Below are 18,385 nucleotides of genomic sequence, written 5' to 3'. Positions count from 1 at the left end.
TTTTCCAAGCGTGGATTATTTTTGATGGCATGGAAATTTTTTATTGTAATTTTAACCCAACACTGAGAAATCTGGAGAAACAAAAACAAGGCTCATCTAAGTAAAGGCTGTGGGTTTTTTGCTAACCTAAGACCAGTCCAAATCTCAATCATCCTTTGCTGTAAGGAATCTAAGCTGCGAACTTCGTTTCTTCCCTGCGCATCCCCCAAACTCAAGTTACTCTTGGAGTAAAAGGTAGAATAAAGATTAAACAGCTTGTGACTGAAGGGACAGAGACAGCAAATTCTCACATTCACACACAAATACTTGAAGCTTAATGCCAACAGAATTGATGAAACATTTGTTTGGGCATTTGCTGGCAATTGATGGGCATTTGTTGCTACAAAACTTCCAAGCCCTCACCCACAGTGTTGGGAAGAATATGATCATGGCCTGTTAAGTCGTGGATAGTTTGGAGAAAGTGAAATAGGCAGTCCTCTGCCCAAAGACAAGGTGTGAAAACAGGTGGACACTGTGACTGCTGGTGCTACGTGGGAGGAAGAGGAAGGAGAACAAATTAATGTAGAGGAATTCCTTGTGGAACAGGGGCATGAGATACCCCAGGAGAGCTTGGGCATCCCAGGGCTGTTGCAGAAGTACCCCTGACGGGGCCTCAGGCTGAAGATAGGCTTGCAAGGCACCTGCTAGCCGGCAGCCTTGAACAGCCTTGGGAAAAGGCATACACTGGTCAGCTGCCCCGCTGCTTAGAGGCTTTCTCATGGGAAAGGGGCGTGAACTTTGAAAAAGTCTAACTTGGTGAAGGTAAACAATAAAACGGGAGCACGATGCTCAAATCGTATCGGTGTTCGTGTTGTGTCTCAGGCTGCCTCTCCTGCACGTGGGACCCCCCCCCCCCCCCGCTAAAAATTAATGGGGTGGAAAACAACCTAGACCTTTGGGAAATGCCTGAGCATCACTTTTCTACAACTTGGGAAATGATTCCAAGGAAATACATGCTGACCCCTACTCATCTGCAGAGAATGAGTGCTGGCCATTGTCCAACACGACACTGGACTAGGCTAGAAACAGTTATTATGCTGTGTGCTTTATTCTTAACACACAGGACGGTGGAGATCTGCGAAATAAGAACCATTATGAGGCATTTATTACCTGCCTTTTCTCTGGATAGCACTGGCTTTTGAAATCCACCCCATTTTTAGCACTGTAACACAGCTCAGTGTATCAAAAGACTTCTATAAAAACAAAGAAAGGTACATAAGCCCAAGACTGAATAGGGCACATGAAATAGAAGTTACTAGTTATTTAGATTACCAACAGAAGTTCTCTAAAAAGTATGACATAGTAATATATACAGCAGCTTCTGGCACAAAGATATCGTCTCAGTTTCCCGTGAATTTATGATGGTACCTCCTTTGCAGTATCTTTGTGCTACACAGTTCTCAAAATTAAACTTTTTCTAGTCAACAGGTAATTGCAAGTCAGTAAAAGATATGTCAGGTCTGCGTCCTGAGATATCACAAAGCAAGCAAAAATACATTATTATACCAAATAAAGTTTTCCTCTTTATCTCACTTGGAAATTACCTCCTTATTTTCCTAGATTTGATGTAAAATTACCAAAAGAAACTGTATTGTAAGAACTTCAGAAATTTGGTGTGTGTACCTCCTACGAAATCCAACTCCATTTTCAAAGCCATACACTAGGTCTTAAATTGCCTCGTTATGTTATCTCACTTTTCTTGAACAAGTAACTTAGGAATAGGCATGCAACACACCCAAAAAAGTGCTTAAAAGCTTAATGGGTTCTTTTTGGACTTGATACAATAGTAGGACAAAAGGAACTCCCAGTGTCCTCCAAGTCTCAGAAGGTGGTGGTCTAAACGGAGGACTTGTTTTAAAAATCAAACCGAAATACCAAATTACAAAAAAAAAGAAAGATCCATCAACACCTCAACCTACGTTAGTTTTTACAGGGCTTTTAGACAGCTAGCTATTTACAGTGTTTGTCATAGAACAAATGGATGTTGAAACTTCTCAGTGAGGTCTGTTGCCTGACAGGCACTAGCTCTCAGCCTACTGATAAGTTAAAAAAAAAAGCTCTCCAAAATTCATGCACCGTGTGTTTTAGAATGGCACTAGGAAGTTCACTTCCCAAAGACAATTTAAGGCAGCCGTACCTCTTTCACCTTGCCCGAGTCAATGACAAATACAACATCACTGACTGTTACGCTGGTTTCTGCAATATTAGTAGAAAGAATCTGCAATGAAAAAACCAACCAAACAACCAAAACTATAGTAACTGTAGAAGCAAAGGCAAAATAGATCACTGTCGCATCTGACCAAGCCCTCTGATACTTGGGATTTTGCGGACGCCAGAAGGTGGAGTTTCAAGCACTTTTTTCTGATCCAAAGTCTGCACACTCGAATGAAGCATGAAAACTTGGTATCTAATGCAAGACAAAAAGCACGTTTCAAGGATCCTTTAAAGAAGCAATGGAAAGCCACAGAAACTAAAGGTTTTACCTGGGAGCGTTATCAGCAAACCTCTTGTCATCAAAAAGAATGCGGTCCCTCAGGCTCACTATCTCATCATATCCAGGAAGAAGTATTAAAATGGCTCCTAAAGAAGGAAGTGGGTTTGCAGAGTTAAACAGAAGATTCAAACATACGTCAGCGCCACGCAGACCAGCACTCGGAAGGTTTTAACTTTTGGGGATTTCCAAAGAGCGAGCAGGATTCATCAGAAGCTGAATCCACAACAATTCACTGGGAGTGTGGGTATTTACCTACCCGCATCGCAGCTACGACAGATGCTGTGGAGTAAGTGCATGGTCAGATCCAGATCCACTTTTTCATCATCAAAGCTGTGATGATAAGCTGTCAGTAGCTCTCTGTCTGTCCTCTGCACTAAGGTCACTACCACTTTTTTGGACCAGGGAACTTTCATCCAGATTTCCAAATCCGAATGAAGCACTGTAATAAAAAAATACGCAGAAGGCTGTTCCCTTCAGGTTTGCATTCAGCCATCAACTCAAACTTAGATCAAGACCAACATGACCACCGGTCTTGAATTTTTATTTTTAAGTGTAGCAGAAGAGAATCACAGTACTAGTACTGTTCACTGACTTAAATGTTAACCCAACAAAGCATGCAACTTCCAATTTTCAGTGTTAACTTTAGTTTTCTTAAACTTCATTGAGACACAACCGTAAGTGAATGAAAGTTTGAAGACATTTCTCGTTTATCAGTTCAAGGAAAAATATTTAAAAGATACGTATTTTCCAAAAATTTCCCACTAGCAGAAACTACACGAAGAGAAATCAGAATAATGTAACCTTTACAAAACACTACCTCAACTCTGATAGCTGTAAGTCAATCAAAGAAGCATTCTTGAATGGCCTAGTGTACACGTTACTTCGATAAAGTTTCTTTACTATGTCTATTGTGTATCAACAATACACAGATAAAAACACATGACAGATTTGTTTCCAAAATAAGCATGTGAAGATAAAATGGTTCATAGTATAGAATCAGCAAGTTGTGCTAGCCTAAACAACATGACACTGACTACAAACGTTTTTGTTCTTTGCTTTTGAAATATTCCTATTCTCAAAAAAAAGGTATTGCTATTTAGCCCAGATTTTAAAGCATAAAAAGCTAAAACCTGTTCTGATTAAAAGAACACAAACCTCAAACTTCCTTTCACCACAACTCCTTCTGCAAAGCAGTTACAGCTCACCTGTAGGATTCCAACAGATCAACAACCTCTGTCTGTCTGAAGCGCCTAGCCCAGTCCACAGCCGTCCTGAAAGAGTGGCACAGGTATTCTGACCAGATTTTCCACTTCAAAAGACGACTATGAATAGCACGTCATGCGAGGAGACAGCTGACACCACACTTTTGTGTCCACTTCTGTATTGCTAGCAATGCTGTTATTGCTGGATCTGCGACTTCCCATTCTGAAGTGCATGAACACGTGTAACAGCGACCCGATTTTCAGGTAACTCAGCTCCTTACCACACAAGAGTGTCAGTTTTACACAGGAGGACAACACAAACACGCACAAGGAAACGTGGAACAAGGAACAGTGTGCCATTCCTTTAAAAAGCCCACACCAGTGTGCAGAGATCAGACCTGCCTGTTTGCAGTACCCTTTAAGTCGTCCCAAAAAGTCACACCCCAGGCGTTTTTCATCAAAATGTGGGAAAATACTGGGCTATTTCATGCCTTTCAGAAGTTGTCCTCCTCACAGTGCAGTTCACTGGTTTACCTTTAAACTGCATTCCTTCCCAAGTTTTTCAAGTGTTGGTACCAAATATCAGAGCCCTGGAATCCTAATTCTTAGCCTTCCATACTACAATTACTTTCTGTACTTCCTGTTTATATGAAGACACACTTCATGACCACAAAGCTTGAGTCTTGACAGATTCACAAATATTTTTACATGCTACAGCATATTTAGAAACATAACACAAAGATCTTCTTACACAGGTAACTCCATGAAAATAAGAATCACCAAACATTCTGGTGGAATTCAGCAGATTACAGTCTTTCCACTAACCAGTGTCTTAAATAAGACATACTGAAACCAAGCTTATAGCCCATAATCAAGACCGCGTAATTAAGAATTCCATGTAGAATTTACAGAAAACAATGTGCTTCAACAGAAGTTAGAAACAGTTTAGGCTGTCAAAATCTATAGCTCTTACAGCAGTCTGGTAAGTTAGCAAATTAATTCAGATGTTACACAATTTTCTTTCTCTCTCCTATGTTGACAAATAAATCTATCTTTTGGTTTCTCTGTTTGTTTGTTACCAGCCATTGGATGATTTGCAGTGGGTACTTGCTCCCATACTGATCAGCTGTTCTACTTGACTCAAAAAGCCTCTCCCTGAAGAAATCATCAGAGCAGTCGCACCGGTCTCACTGTGCCTATAATCAACTGAGAAGTAAAAAAAAAATCAGCAAACCCAAGAGAAATGTTATTTTTTTTTCCAAATATTCTACAAATACTGCTTTCAAATTCCAGCCCAAAGAGAATTTGTTTCCTCACTCATCTCTGCAGCCAGCTCATGGGAATTCCACATTGTTTTAGAAGCACACTTCTGCCAATACTTCGAAACAACAACAATGAACTAAACAACTCATTAATTCTGCTAGCCCTATTCATTTTTTCAGTAGGCATCAGAATGCAAAAGTAACAACATTTGAAACTGAAGATGAAAGTAGCCATAGAAATTTAAATGAATTTGTGGTTGCTTTTTTGTTATGTAATAACATACAAAACTTACCACTGACATTTTCAGTTAAAATTAGATGGAACACCTGAGCAAAGGAATCAATATCTTTATGCAACCAGATGTCAGACAGACAGGAATCCATTTCTTTTACTATCCACGGTTCAAGGCAATTCACATCTTTTTCAGTCTGATGAGACAAAACAACACTGAAAGATGAATCTCTTCCAAGAGGTGTCTCTATTCTCACACATTACCCACAAAGAATTTGAACAGCTCGTTTTCCCAGCAGCAATCAGAAATCCACCACTCAGGCATCAGTTAAAGCACTGACTGTGTCCTATGCAAGGACTCACACAGGGGCAGTCGAGCCATTTGATCTGAGGAAAAGCTGCGTACCACCACCGTAACCGAAAAGCCCACTTCAGCCAGAGCAGCTCGTCCTAGTAAAGCGACCCTTAAAACGCGTTAATACCTGAGAGCCTACGGCGCTTCAGATAACACACTTTAAACGGCTAGTAATGGAACACAAATATAAACTTCTCTCGCAACAAAAGGAAAATCTTACCAGTTGATTAAATACTGTGTCACCACCATCATCCAACAGACTGTACTCTTCATTTGCCCTTGGAACTGATTTTTGTCTCCGACATGCCAGTTTGTTGGTGTTTTCTTGAGCGGAACACCACTCAGCAAGAGTGGTTTTCTGTTTCTCTTCTAGAATGCAAAGTATTTCCCAAGAAATTTTTAGAGTCATCTTTATTATCCATTGTTTTCTATTAAAAAATAATTACAGCAGCTCAAAGTTTTACCTAATCAGCTTTATTTAATCTACAATGCTGCTACCAGTCCAACATAAATGACGTGTTTAAGGGTACCCAAAGGGCACCACTGCAAACAAGTGCTGTGAGAAGAAGGTAAACCCCACCATTTTGGTGTTTAACCCCCTAAGCCTCCATTATTCCAAATTACTGCAGTCAAAGGAGCTTCCTAAGGAATTACCTTCTACACAATCTCAGCCCAGATCTTTCTCCAGAAGTGGAATTCTGGAGACAAGTGATACAGCCCCTGCACGTAACAACTTATTTTTGTATGCAAGTGGAAGAAACAGTAGAAGACACCAGTGTCTTAACTGAACTTTTCTATCCACAGGGATCGCAACCGAGCACCGGGATAAACATCCAGTCAGGACTGTATGTTATAGTTTGGGGTTTGCCTTTTTTTAAAATTTTCCTTAAATGATCATTAGGATCATTACTTTCAGTTGCCAGAAAAACTGCTGAAGTAATAGCTACTTAATCAACTGAAAACCAATTATACTTAGTTTAAGAGTGTGAATGCTTATTAAAAAATACATCCATGTCTGAAGAATGCAGTGAAAAATACTAATAGGAACAACTTGTACATTTTGTGCAAGATGTACAAAATCCTGCCTCCTTTAACAGCTGCACTTGCATTTGCACCCAAAGGTACAGAGCATCCTCTGCTCCTGTAGTTTTCATGTGGGCAGAGCCCCCAATTATATGTAATTCTACACCATAACAATTAGAAAAAATAAGACATTTATCAACTGAAAGTAAAAAGAATGCAACCACTCAATCAAAGTGAATTTTCTTCTTTAATTGCAAGAACTTCCATGAACATTACATTTCAATAATGCAAATGCTGAGAGCTTAAAGACACTTGCTGTCATCTAATCACGTCTCACTTCATCTCCTGACTTTGGAATTTTAACAGAAAATCATCCTGTTAATCGTTTGTTCAATCAAGCAATGCTTCTCATTGCCAACCCTTACGATTAACTAGGTCACCAACCTTGCTGCTTCTCTTTTTTGTACTTTACCATCCCTTTGTTTGTATACCCAGTGCTCCAGAAACATCTCTTAAACTTCAAAAGGTCTTCCTTGGACTGAAAGTACAAAAATTCCATAAAAGATGAGATATTCCCCAGCTTCACTTAGAGCATTATTTTTTAAAAAAAATTATCTTCAATGGAGTTCATTTTTCTTAAAATTATACAAAACAAAACATTTCCAAAGTCAAATGCTATCTTGTTTCTCATTAACCTCTTCAATTATATCAGCTGTTATAGCAAGAGATGTTCATAAGATTCAGAGTTATTAACTGCAATTTTTTAAAATGAGAAGAAGAAAACAGCCATTTTTGTTTAGGGTTACAAACAAGAACTCACCATGTAAGCCTGCCACCTGGAGTAAAAACGCAATTATTTAACAAGCAATTAATACAGCTTTGTGCAAGACTCCTCAAGGAGACAGTACATCTTTGTGTTGAACTACTTTCTCTCATGAGAAGTGTGTGAGGAGATAAGACTTTTCTCAGCGTCCTCAACTGATTCAGCAAAGCTGGGCTTTCTTTACTGAATACTTCTGGACAGATGAGACATCCCAGTGGTCTTTACCTCTAATAATTTATCCTTACTTCTTTTTCAACATGACTCTTTTCTAGACCTTATCTGTGAACATTAAAGGATGCTTTTCACATGAAGAATTCAAATCTCAACATTTTGATTTCTGGTCCCTTAAGATGACTTTAGATCACTCAGGATTTTCCTTCAGAAAGAACCATCTACAGTTCACATACTTCGAGAAGCTGTCATAGAGGAAGCCTTCCAACACCCATCACAAACTCTGTGTACTACAGCAATCCACAACTACAAAATGTTGGTTTCTGTGGTCAGGATTTTGTCAGTCATATTGCTGAAGGAGAAGCAAACCTTTTTCATTACATTAACAGACAGAAGTCTAAAGCTGCTTCTTTTAATTCTTAAATTCTCAAAAACAAAAAAGGAAAAAACATCTTTCCAATTGCTACTGGCCTGCTACACAACCAGCATAACCACTGTGGTAAACTGGAGCGACTCTCAGCAGAATTTCCAAAACAAATATACTCTCATCTAAAAGAATAGGAAGCTGCAAGAAGAGGAAACTGGAAAGCCACACAGCAATCACAGCTGAGGCTCTCCCTTGCAAAAAAAAATTCAGAGAACATGAAATCATGTGTAATTGAGACAGATTCCTGTCTCAAACAAATTGCAAGCCTTATTTTACTAGGCAGAAGTTCAGGACTGGGCACTAGAAAGAAACACTTCTATCTGTAAAAAACCAACGAGGTTTCCTTGTCACGAACATTTGCTAAAACAAACCAATAACTGATGCCACCCATTTCCTAGAACTGTTGAGATTTTTAAAAAAACAGGCTGACATGCAGAGAGTCTACCTGATTGTCAAATAAAGCATTTCTCTTAAAAGCTACTGTTGAAAAGACAATAAACTTGGACATCATTGTTGAAAAAGGAAGAGGACTGCAAGCTGCCAGAGGAGGTCACCCATGCAGAAAACCTGCAAGCCAGGAGGGTGGGAAAAACAAAACAAGCCCACGCAAACCCCCCATCTCCCACACATCTGTATTTTGCCTCTCCTAAAGATCAGTCAAATGAAATTAAAGCAGCAATAATGGGAACTTTTCTTTGCATCTGAAAGTCATCTAACTGCAGGTAACCGAGGCTGACCATAAACTAACAGAAACTGGATGTCTTTTCTGAGTATTTACCCAGAGGAACAGCTACTAATTTCCTTTAAAACAAAGAATCATGTGATTGAAGCATGAAACCAAACCTGCCTAGGCCTCCTGTATTTCTCAACTGAACAGGTACAGTTATCTGCGACTTATCCAGTAACAACCTTTATGAGATCTGAAGAATTAGAATCTGCTGCAATGTATTAATATGCATCACACTAATGTAGCTCCTAAGTCCTGTACCAGCATGGAGACAGCACTTCAATAACCTTTTCCTACTTCTTGAATTAAACGTGGAGAGGGCCAGGACATTCCTGCATTTACAGAACTCCCAGCGATAAAAACACTTCCCTCTGAAGTAGGCGCAAATAGTTAAGAAACAAGAAACCTGAAGACACAAAGAACAGGCACTGCTGTAATTCTCAGTGTATTCACCACGTGCCTTTACTCAGAGTAGTTTGCTACAGTTCACTGAAATCTGTGCGTCTGGGGCAGGTATACTCAGATTTAAGAGTTAAGAGAAGTACTTACTGTGTATTACTGGGCAGCTTCCAAAATACCTAATAAAAAGATTTGCATCTAGAGCAGCACTAGAAATAATTAGTTTTAAATTATTCTGGTTTTGCAGCACATCTCTCAGTTTTATTAGCAAGAAGTCGCTGAACCTATCCCTCTCATGTACTTCATCCTGTAATAAAAGGAAAAAAACCAAGAGATAAACAAACATCACAGATTCAAGATCATAACTTCTGACAAATACAACCCTTTTTTTAAAAAAAATAAAATACATGATTTGGTGGTACATTACAGAGGCCTTACACTGTGTAAATCTAGGTTAAGGTAAGGGGGTTTTTTTAAACTATCCACAAGCAAAAAAAAAGTTTCAAAAAGTTTTTATCAGAGCAGAGCGCACTGCAACGCACAAGCCACACACACCTTAATCAGAGGCCAAAGTTAATGTCTGAAACCTCTCTAATTTTGTATTGGAAGCCAAATGTCAAGAAAAGGTCACAAACCACAAATCCTACAAATCTTATTTTAATAAATTCTCACTTCACAACTGATGAGCATTTAAAGAAATGTATGACACCACATAATCAGAAAAAAAGACATTGCTTAGACAAGTCATACACAAAGCCTATAAATTAAGGACGTAACTGGTTAATTATCTTTGTCATTCTTCTGTTTTGTTTTGTATTATGAATGAATGAAACAAGGACTCAAATACAAGGTTTGTAGGCTGACATCAAGAATTAATAGACCACTCTCATGCTTTTTTAACTCTGATAAACAGGTAGGCACCTCAACTTACCGTGACTTTTTTGTCTTCAGTAGTGGAATACTTAAATCTTGCCATCAACATTCTGGTTCCCCTTACTTACGGAATTCCACAATAGGAATATTAACACAATCACAAATGAACGCTCCTGAACAATTTGCTAGCAATTAGATTGCACATTATCTTGGAAACACTGGGCAAACAAAAGGACTGAAAACCTGGTATTGCTGAAACAAATACACGATAACAGAAATTCTGACACAATCATATCATATCTGACACAATCACATCTAAGCCTCCCTAAGGCTTTTCTGCCGACAGAGGAATTTCAGAAAAATTTACACTTCTGTCCTCCTCAACTCCTCCTGATTCCACACCTAATTATTGGCATGAACATAAAATAAGACGTTTTTCCAGGGAAAAACACAAGCAAACACACAGAAAAGCACCAAAGCGCACAAAACATGCACGCTACACTAAGGACTCAGAAAGTCTTTAAAGTCAATTCAGATTCCACCAAACAAAACCACCGAAAACGCTCAGCAAATTTGAATAAAACAAACGAGGACCTCATTTTCCAATTAACAAGCAACACATGAAAGACCACAGGATGCTCACCACAATCACATGCGTCACAGTGGAGAGGGTGCTGTCTCCTGCCATCAGTGTGCGAAGGAGCATGTCATTAGTGCAGAATGTTACCAGTGTCTTTGGAGAAACCCTATGGAACAGAGCCCAGAGACGACTCAGGGGTTTTGCACCACTTAAAGGCTGCTAGCAGCTTTCCATGGCTCAAAAATTAAAGCAGCTGCTGACCAGAAGAGGCATTACAGTTCTCTCACCAAAGAACTCCTGCATACCACTTGTTTTCAAACTGTGCCTATTCCCAGACATTTCCTAACAACTCTTAGTGCTTGCGCTCCTAACTTTCAACAATGGATTAATTGGAAACATCAAATTTTAGTAAGTAAGAAAGTTAAACAGAACCATGAGAAACAGTCATTCTCCATGTCATTCAATTTACTAGAAAATCCCATGTGGAAAACCAGGTTCCAATTCCTCAGCATATGCTTGGATATAGCCTTTGTATTTGCCTACACGTGGTGGGATGAGCCTGGCTGGATGCCAGGTGCCACCCAAGCCACTCTATCCCTCCTCTCCTGAGCTGGGCAGGGGAGAGGAAATACAATGGAAGACTCACAGGGTCAGGACCAGGATAAGGAGAACATGGGTCTCTCCCATGGGCAACAGTCCTCCATGAGCTTCTCCGGCATGAGTCCTTCCCATGGGCTGCAGGTCTTCATAAAAGGGACCTGCTCCAGCACAGGTCCCTTTCCACAGGGTGCAGTCCCTCAGGAACAGCCTGCTCCAGCGTGGGACCCCCACAGGGTCACAATCCTGACAGCAAACTGGGGGCTCTCTCCACAGGGCCACAGGTCCTGCCAGGAGCCTGCTCCAACATAGGCTTCCCAGAGGATCACGGCCTCTTTCGAGCACCCACCTGCTGCAACACGGAGTCCTGCACGGGCTGCAGGGGGATCCCCGCTGCACCATGCACCTCCATGGGCTGCAGGAGCACAGCTGCCTCACCATGGGCTGCACCCCGGGCTGCTCTGGCACCTGGAGCACCTTCTCCCCTCCCGCACTGACCTTCCCATCTGCAGAGGTGCTCCTCTCACATGCGCTCACTGCTCTCCTTGGACTGCGGCCTCTGTTGTGCAGGTTTTTCTCCCCCATTCCCTGCTGTCCCAGAGGCACTACCACCATCACAGATGGGCTCAGCCTTGGCCAGAGGCAGGTCCGTCCTGGCTGGCACTGTCTCTGTCACACACGGGGAAGGCTTCTGGCATCTTCTCACAGAAAGCCGCCCCACAGCTCCCAAAGCCTTGTCACGCGAACCTAATACACTACAGCTGACTAAATCACAAAGCAATCAGCTGATCCTTTGGTTTTTCAGGAAGTCAAAATACTGAAGTGTAACTATTCTACACCTGGGGCAGAGTCAGCTGCCCCAGTAAAAACAGCAATTGTCACTACTTTCGCTGGTGCTGCCATCCCAAAGGAACCAAAAAGCTCCTTTGTACTGTCCTCCACAGCTCTTTATAGAAGACCATTAAGAAAACTTAAAAAATTAAGACTTCTTCCTTACTATAAGCACCCCTAAACACCTCCACTCCAGATCTTTTCTGTGCACAGCTGGAAATATTGTCATCTCTCCCCTTCAGTGTTTCTCCGGAGCAAATGCATTGATTCTTCTCAAGATGGATTTTCTTCCATTTTCATCTACTTTGCTCTTCTTCTGCCAGCACAGTATCCAGTATTCCAGACATTAATCATTCAGCTTATTTGTGATACATCTTCACTAGCTCTTCTAATCCCTTAATAGCCTCGTGAGCTTTCCCATGCACATTCCAATTCTTGTCTTGGCTTTGTTGTTCAAGCACTTTCATTTTCCTCCGCCGTGTGTTATCTTCGTTCATTCAAGCAACACAACCTTTTGCCACCTTCTGGTCACTCATATCCCAGCCGTCGCCCCTTCCCTGAAATGTCACTGGCTACACAGTGCAAAGATGTAAAAACCCATTCACACTCTGCTCCACAGACAAATTCATCAAGTGACTGAAAGCTCTACTTTGACATCACTTCATGTTTTGAAAGCTGAAGCACAGTAAACTTAACCCAAACTGGACTGGTAAATAATGCTCAGCTTCATCAGTCACTTTCCAATTTTGTTGTTCTCCCTTTTATGACCCATACCAACTCACACTATATACGTTTGTTACAGCATGCTGGTCTTCCTACCTACCTTCAAAGCTTGCAGAACTTTGGGATCCACACATGTCAAAAGTAGAGAGGGGAAAAAAAATGAAGAGAGGAAAGTGTAGACTCGATCTGAAATCAGACAAGGATTTACATGCACACACTCCCTAGAAGAAACCAATAGAAAGCACTTGAAATTCAGTTCAATATGACAAGCTACTACATGAAACGGCAAAATACAGGAAGAAAGCCGTCCTTTTCACTCCTAAGTCTTCCTTCCCTGCAATAACATACCCCACCTATGATTTATGGGGCTGCATCCCAAATATACTGCAGTTTAAAGGTACACAAGATTCACGATACCAGCACGAGATCAACTGACACTTAGAAGCACCATTAGTACCTGCTTTCCAACCGGAGCTGGTAACCAATTGTCTGGCCAATCTTCTCTCTCCTTTCTGCTGCCACCCTTTCAGCCACAGCAACAGCTGCTAAACGTCTCGGCTGAGTGCAAAACACACGACAGGGAGCTCCATTCTTGTAGCAGTCATCAAGGATAAACTGAGGGATCTGGAAAGAAGTGGTTCAAATTTACTTTTTTGAGAAAGTCACAGCTTTCTCAGCCCAGGGAAACAATTTAACTGCATCTCAGTACTACACGTTGCAACAGACTTTTCAATAGGATTATCACTGCAAATACACCTGAATGGGCATAAAATAAAATTCAAAGTATAACCTGTTTAGGGTTTTTTTTAAAAAAAAGTTGAAGTGTCTCTCTCCTGCTTCAGAGAGATCTATAGGAAAAAAAGCCCTGCAGATAATCTCTCATTTTAACACAAAAAATATATTACTCTGGGTACTAAGAACAGAACTAGCCTTAGAAGAAAAAGGGTTATACAAACATCACAGCTACTTTCCCCACAATATTTTGTAATATTTTAATGAAAAAATTATATCTATCAGCAAACTGTGAGGAACCATTTATGCTTTTAGTACCTATCTGCTGGCTTAGTATTTCAAAAGCTAGAAAGTGAACTGGAACACAAGATTTTCAATCACACAGGAAAACAAAAGCCTTAAAATAGCATAGAAATATCCCTTACCACAAATATTACAAAATTGGCATTAGTTTAGTATAAATACTGTTATCTTTTTCATTTCATTGAGGAAACATACTTGAGTAGTTTTTCCCGATCCCGTCTCTCCTATAATCAAAACAATTTTATTGTCCTTTATTGTTTGGACAATTTCTTCCTGTTTTTCAAGAACTGGTAGTGATTGCCTGAAGGAATCGAACTCTGATTCCCCTCTTTTCACTGGGACCTGGGGGATACCGTCATTAAGTCGACCGTTTGTCTTGTTCAATTCTTTGTTTTCTGTGAAGAGAAATTACGAATTTACTTATACAGACACAGAGGAAGGTCACTAAAACACTGCTCAAAAATTATACTTAACAATTAACCTGCCTGCTTTTTTCTGCACCCCTGTGGGTAAAGTGACAAACCCGGCACACATTTAGAAGTCAGACTCATAGCAACACGTCCTGTTACGGTGCTTGAAATAGGCATTTTTCAGAACAGTTATTACTTTCATAGGTATTTCAAACACAACCAGACTCTCCCAGAGCATTGCTCCATGCCAAAAAAGCCCACAAAGAGCAAAAGGAGAAAGAGAAACTAAACCGGAGAAAACCAGCCTGGTGTATTTTGGTGGCCTTCGTATCTGCATGCACGTTTCACATCTGCAGTTTCCCTAGAAATACACGCTCACAGAGTTCAACCTTTAAGCTATTCCATGCATTTGCCCCAAATCGTACTAATCCAAGCGCGCCGTATCGGGGGTCCTGCAGCAGCGTGGTGTGTTAGAAAGCAGTGCGTAAGTAGCCAAAAAACGTGCACATCTTCTGAGGGAGCTGCTTCAAACCCAGCACTGCAAATGCTACTCTGTAATTCCTTGATCATTATTTTCCAGAAGAATGAAAAGCTTGCTGCAAACTCAATTATACATATTTAACGTCATTAACAGATTCACATGCTAAATTACAAGCTCTGTTGTACCAAGACAAACACAGACTAAAAGATTAGGAGAACTAAAAATACATGCTTGAAAAGCAGAGAAAGAGAAAGGTTAGACTCTTCATTAGCTTACCCCTTACATTTCTAAGACATTGTGTTTCAGTACTTTTACTATAGCTGCCCTCTGTTCATTAAACAATCCTATTAAACAACTGAAACAACTGAAAAAAGCAGCAAAGGAAGCGCTTTAAGAACAGACACCACATATCAGAAATATTTAATTAAACAAGGCATATTGGTACAAGTGTTTTCTCTTCACTACAGCCACCTCTGCACACAGAAACACAGTATAGCTCTTCCACTCACAGCTGTTAAAGCAGTAATCTAGATAAAAGCGTTGCTTTCAGAAAAACCCCAACATTTTATCAGATGTTTGTCTTCAGTGAACTCCTTCATATCCTAGAAATCAAGAAGTCTGGACAGTAGTGTCTTAAGGATCACATCTATTTTGTAGAGATCAAGAAACAAAAACTAAACTTCTTGCTTTGTCAAGCACGTGAATTTCTGTAAGCAGCACAGCCAACCTCATTCTTTCGTAAGGGTGTTCTCACACGGCATCACGGTAAGACCTGACTCTTCAATCCCACCTCATGGAACTTGTATGAAGCCACATTTCACAAATGTGCTTCCGAAAAGATTTGGCTGGAACTGGCTCAAAGATCCTAAATTAACTCAGCACAAGGTAGACATCGCAATGTGTGTGATACGACTGCCCAAGTTCCTCACAACACCAGTTATAAAAGACCTTGAAAGTAAAGAAAATCCATGTGTTTGTTTAAAGGTGTATGGTAGGGCAGGCAAGGGGACAGAACAGAAAGGGGTTTGTTTTGTACTCGGGTCGTACGTTGTTTTTCCGAGTGGTGTTGACGGACAAGTCCAAATCCGAAGACACGCTGAACATACCAGATTCAATAGCACGGGCACTTCCTCGCTCTGTCCTTGGCAAGAGTTCCGTGCGTTCCTTGTTTGTGACGGGAAAGCTCTGAATGAGGCTCCGAACGGCGTGTTTCGTACGGAGAGCCAAGTCGCAAGCCATGACTGCGTGTGTCAGTTCTGAGACATCCTTCTTCCTTACAGTCAGGTATCGATTTGCTCCTTTTCTGTCGGAGGGAAAAGAAAACATATCGTAGGAATAAGTGACCTACTCTAGGTTAAACTTTTATCTGTCAAGGTATGAGGTTCTATGCAAAACCTTTAAAAAAAGCAGAGATCATGGTGAGAAGCCTCTTTTATGGACACGTGAAACCCATGAAGTATAAAAGCAAGCCATCTCAAAAAGCATGCCACAAGTTTTTCCAAACAAACAAAGATACTTATTTCTATGCCTACTTTTACACTTTTTTCTCTAATACTATTCCTTGCAGCAGAGTTGGCTATGTTGGAAACATCAATCACGCTATCATCAGTCATGAAATTCCATTCATCTGCACCCAAAAAATGAAAATTGTACCCCAACTTACCCTTTGCTTTTAGACACCAGTCCAAGAGACTGACAGAGCCGGTGAACAAACGTGCTTTCAGTACTAGTGAAACTAGAAGGAAATTCCATCTCTAGAATGATAAATAATAGTAAAAAACCAGTAACAATGCAACAGGCATTCTTGACATGTTATCTTGGTGTTACAGAATCAAAGAATTGTTAGGATTGGAAGGGACCTCCGGAGATCACCCAGAGCAACCCCCTGCCAAGGCAGAGTCACCTGGAGCAGGTGACACAGGAGCACGCCCAGGTGGGTTTGGGATGTCTCCAGAGGGGGAGACTCCACGTCCTCCCTGGGCAGCTGTTCCAGTTCTCTGCCACCCTCACGGCTAAAAGGTCTTTCTCATGCTGAGGTGCAACTTCCTGGGTTTTAGTTTATGGCCACTGCTCCTTGTTCTGTCACCAGAAAGTCTGGCACCACACTCCTGGGACTCATCTTGGAGATATCTATACGCATTCATATCAATACGTATATTTATACGTATTTATACTCAGTCTCCTCTAGGCTAAACAGGTCCAGGTCCCACAACTCTCCTCACAGAAGAGATGCTCCAGACCTCTCATCATCTCATATCTCATCTCATCTCATCTCATCTCATCTCATCTCATCTCATCTCATCTCATCTCATCTCATCTCATCTCATCTCATCTCGTCTGTGGCCTTTGCTGGACCCTGACCGTGCTCCCTGTCTCTGTGCTGAGGAGCCCAGAGCTGGACACAGCACCCCAGCTGTGCCTCACTAGGGCAGGGCAGGGGGGCAGGATCCCCTCCCTGACCCGCTGCCAGCGCCCTCCCGACACCCGCAGGGTCGCCCCGGGCCGGGCCGCGCACCCGCCTCGTCCCCGCTCCGGAACCGCTCCAGGGCGAGCTGCACCGCCATCTCCACCTCCTCGTCCACGCCGAGCTCCCTGAGGGCCTCGGCCCGGGCGCCCCCCGCGGCCCCGCCGGGCTGCCGCCGCGCGACCCGCCTGTGTCGCGACATGGCCCCGACAGCGCCGCCACACGGCCCCGACAGCGCCGCGACACCGGCACGGATCGGCGGGCGCTGCTCCCGGGCCCGGGGGGCGACGCTGGCGGCAGGGCGGGGCCGGGCGTGCGTGGGGTATCCACAGCCGGAATCGGCCCCGAACGGAAGGAAATCGGGTCTTTCCCCCCCCGTTGGGTGTTGAAGCCCGCCCATGTGCCGAGGCCTGTGCATGGCGGTGACCAAAAAGTGGCACTGGTACCCTGTCTGGTCATAAATTACGTGATCTAATTGAATGGCATTGAACGTAGCTGTGGCGAGGGTCATCTCGGCCCTCAGCCTCCTCATGCTGTACAGTGCTACTCGCCCTCGATTTTGGATCGTCTTCTCCTGCTGTCCTTTGACATGAGATAGAAACGAAACCCAAACCTCTTGGGCATGACACAGGGCTCGGTATTGAAGGCTGCTGCTTTAGAAACATCATTAAGTCAGAGGGAGAGTACTTTGAAGAAGAACAAACTACTCCTCAGTTGTGAACTGGAGAATTAAATGAATAGAAAATAAACACCCACTGTCTGATGGAGCTGGCTGAAAAATAGCTCTTAAAAGACGTCTACCAAAGCTGTGTGCAAGGCTCACTTCAGCGTGATTCTGCACTGAGAGGTCGCACTGGAGCTGAACAATTGATCTATTATAAGGTTATTTTAAGTTTTTTTTCAGTTTTTCAGTTCAGGTATCTGCCAATGCATCTTCAACCAAAGTACATAATGCTAGCTCCTCATAGCTGCTCCTGTGACATTCAGAGCACATTTGATGTGCTCTGTCACCTCAGAGCACATCACAGTTATTATGGAAAATTAAACAGCTGACTAAGAGGAGGATTCCTCTTACCATCTTTGGTATCAACAGTAATAAAGGAGAGCTCATAGCTCATTTGAAAGAGTCACATCAGAAATCTTTTAATTATGAACCCAGACCTGTTACCAGTTTCTGCCTCTTAACAGCATCATCTTGCCTTCCTACAGAAGAAACCCCCATGATCCTGAAAAATGA

General features: G+C 41.9%; 1 pseudogene across 1 annotated transcript in view; it reads right to left on the bottom strand.

The window, feature by feature from the left end:
* Window positions 1-17,260, bottom strand: part of LOC309584779 (3'-5' RNA helicase YTHDC2-like) — a 28,577-nt pseudogene extending 11,317 nt beyond the window's left edge. The window contains exons 1-17 of the transcript in view: window positions 17,200-17,260; window positions 16,348-16,438; window positions 15,791-15,987; window positions 13,989-14,188; window positions 13,216-13,382; window positions 10,671-10,773; window positions 9,305-9,461; window positions 7,052-7,145; window positions 5,805-5,953; window positions 5,291-5,426; window positions 4,815-4,941; window positions 3,739-3,804; window positions 2,790-2,972; window positions 2,523-2,619; window positions 2,359-2,446; window positions 2,177-2,257; window positions 1,150-1,232 (exon numbers count right to left, since the gene is read on the bottom strand). The product of the transcript in view is annotated as a 3'-5' RNA helicase YTHDC2-like (transcript). The remainder of the gene's footprint in view (window positions 1-1,149; window positions 1,233-2,176; window positions 2,258-2,358; window positions 2,447-2,522; window positions 2,620-2,789; window positions 2,973-3,738; window positions 3,805-4,814; window positions 4,942-5,290; window positions 5,427-5,804; window positions 5,954-7,051; window positions 7,146-9,304; window positions 9,462-10,670; window positions 10,774-13,215; window positions 13,383-13,988; window positions 14,189-15,790; window positions 15,988-16,347; window positions 16,439-17,199) is intronic.
* Between the last annotated feature and the right edge of the window lie 1,125 nt (window positions 17,261-18,385).

This window comes from Coloeus monedula (assembly GCF_965178545.1).
Source record: "Coloeus monedula genome assembly, chromosome: Z".
Taxonomy (NCBI): domain Eukaryota; kingdom Metazoa; phylum Chordata; class Aves; order Passeriformes; family Corvidae; genus Coloeus; species Coloeus monedula.
The sequence above is the reverse complement of the archived record's forward strand: the minus strand, read 5'-3'. Positions and strand labels throughout refer to the sequence as shown.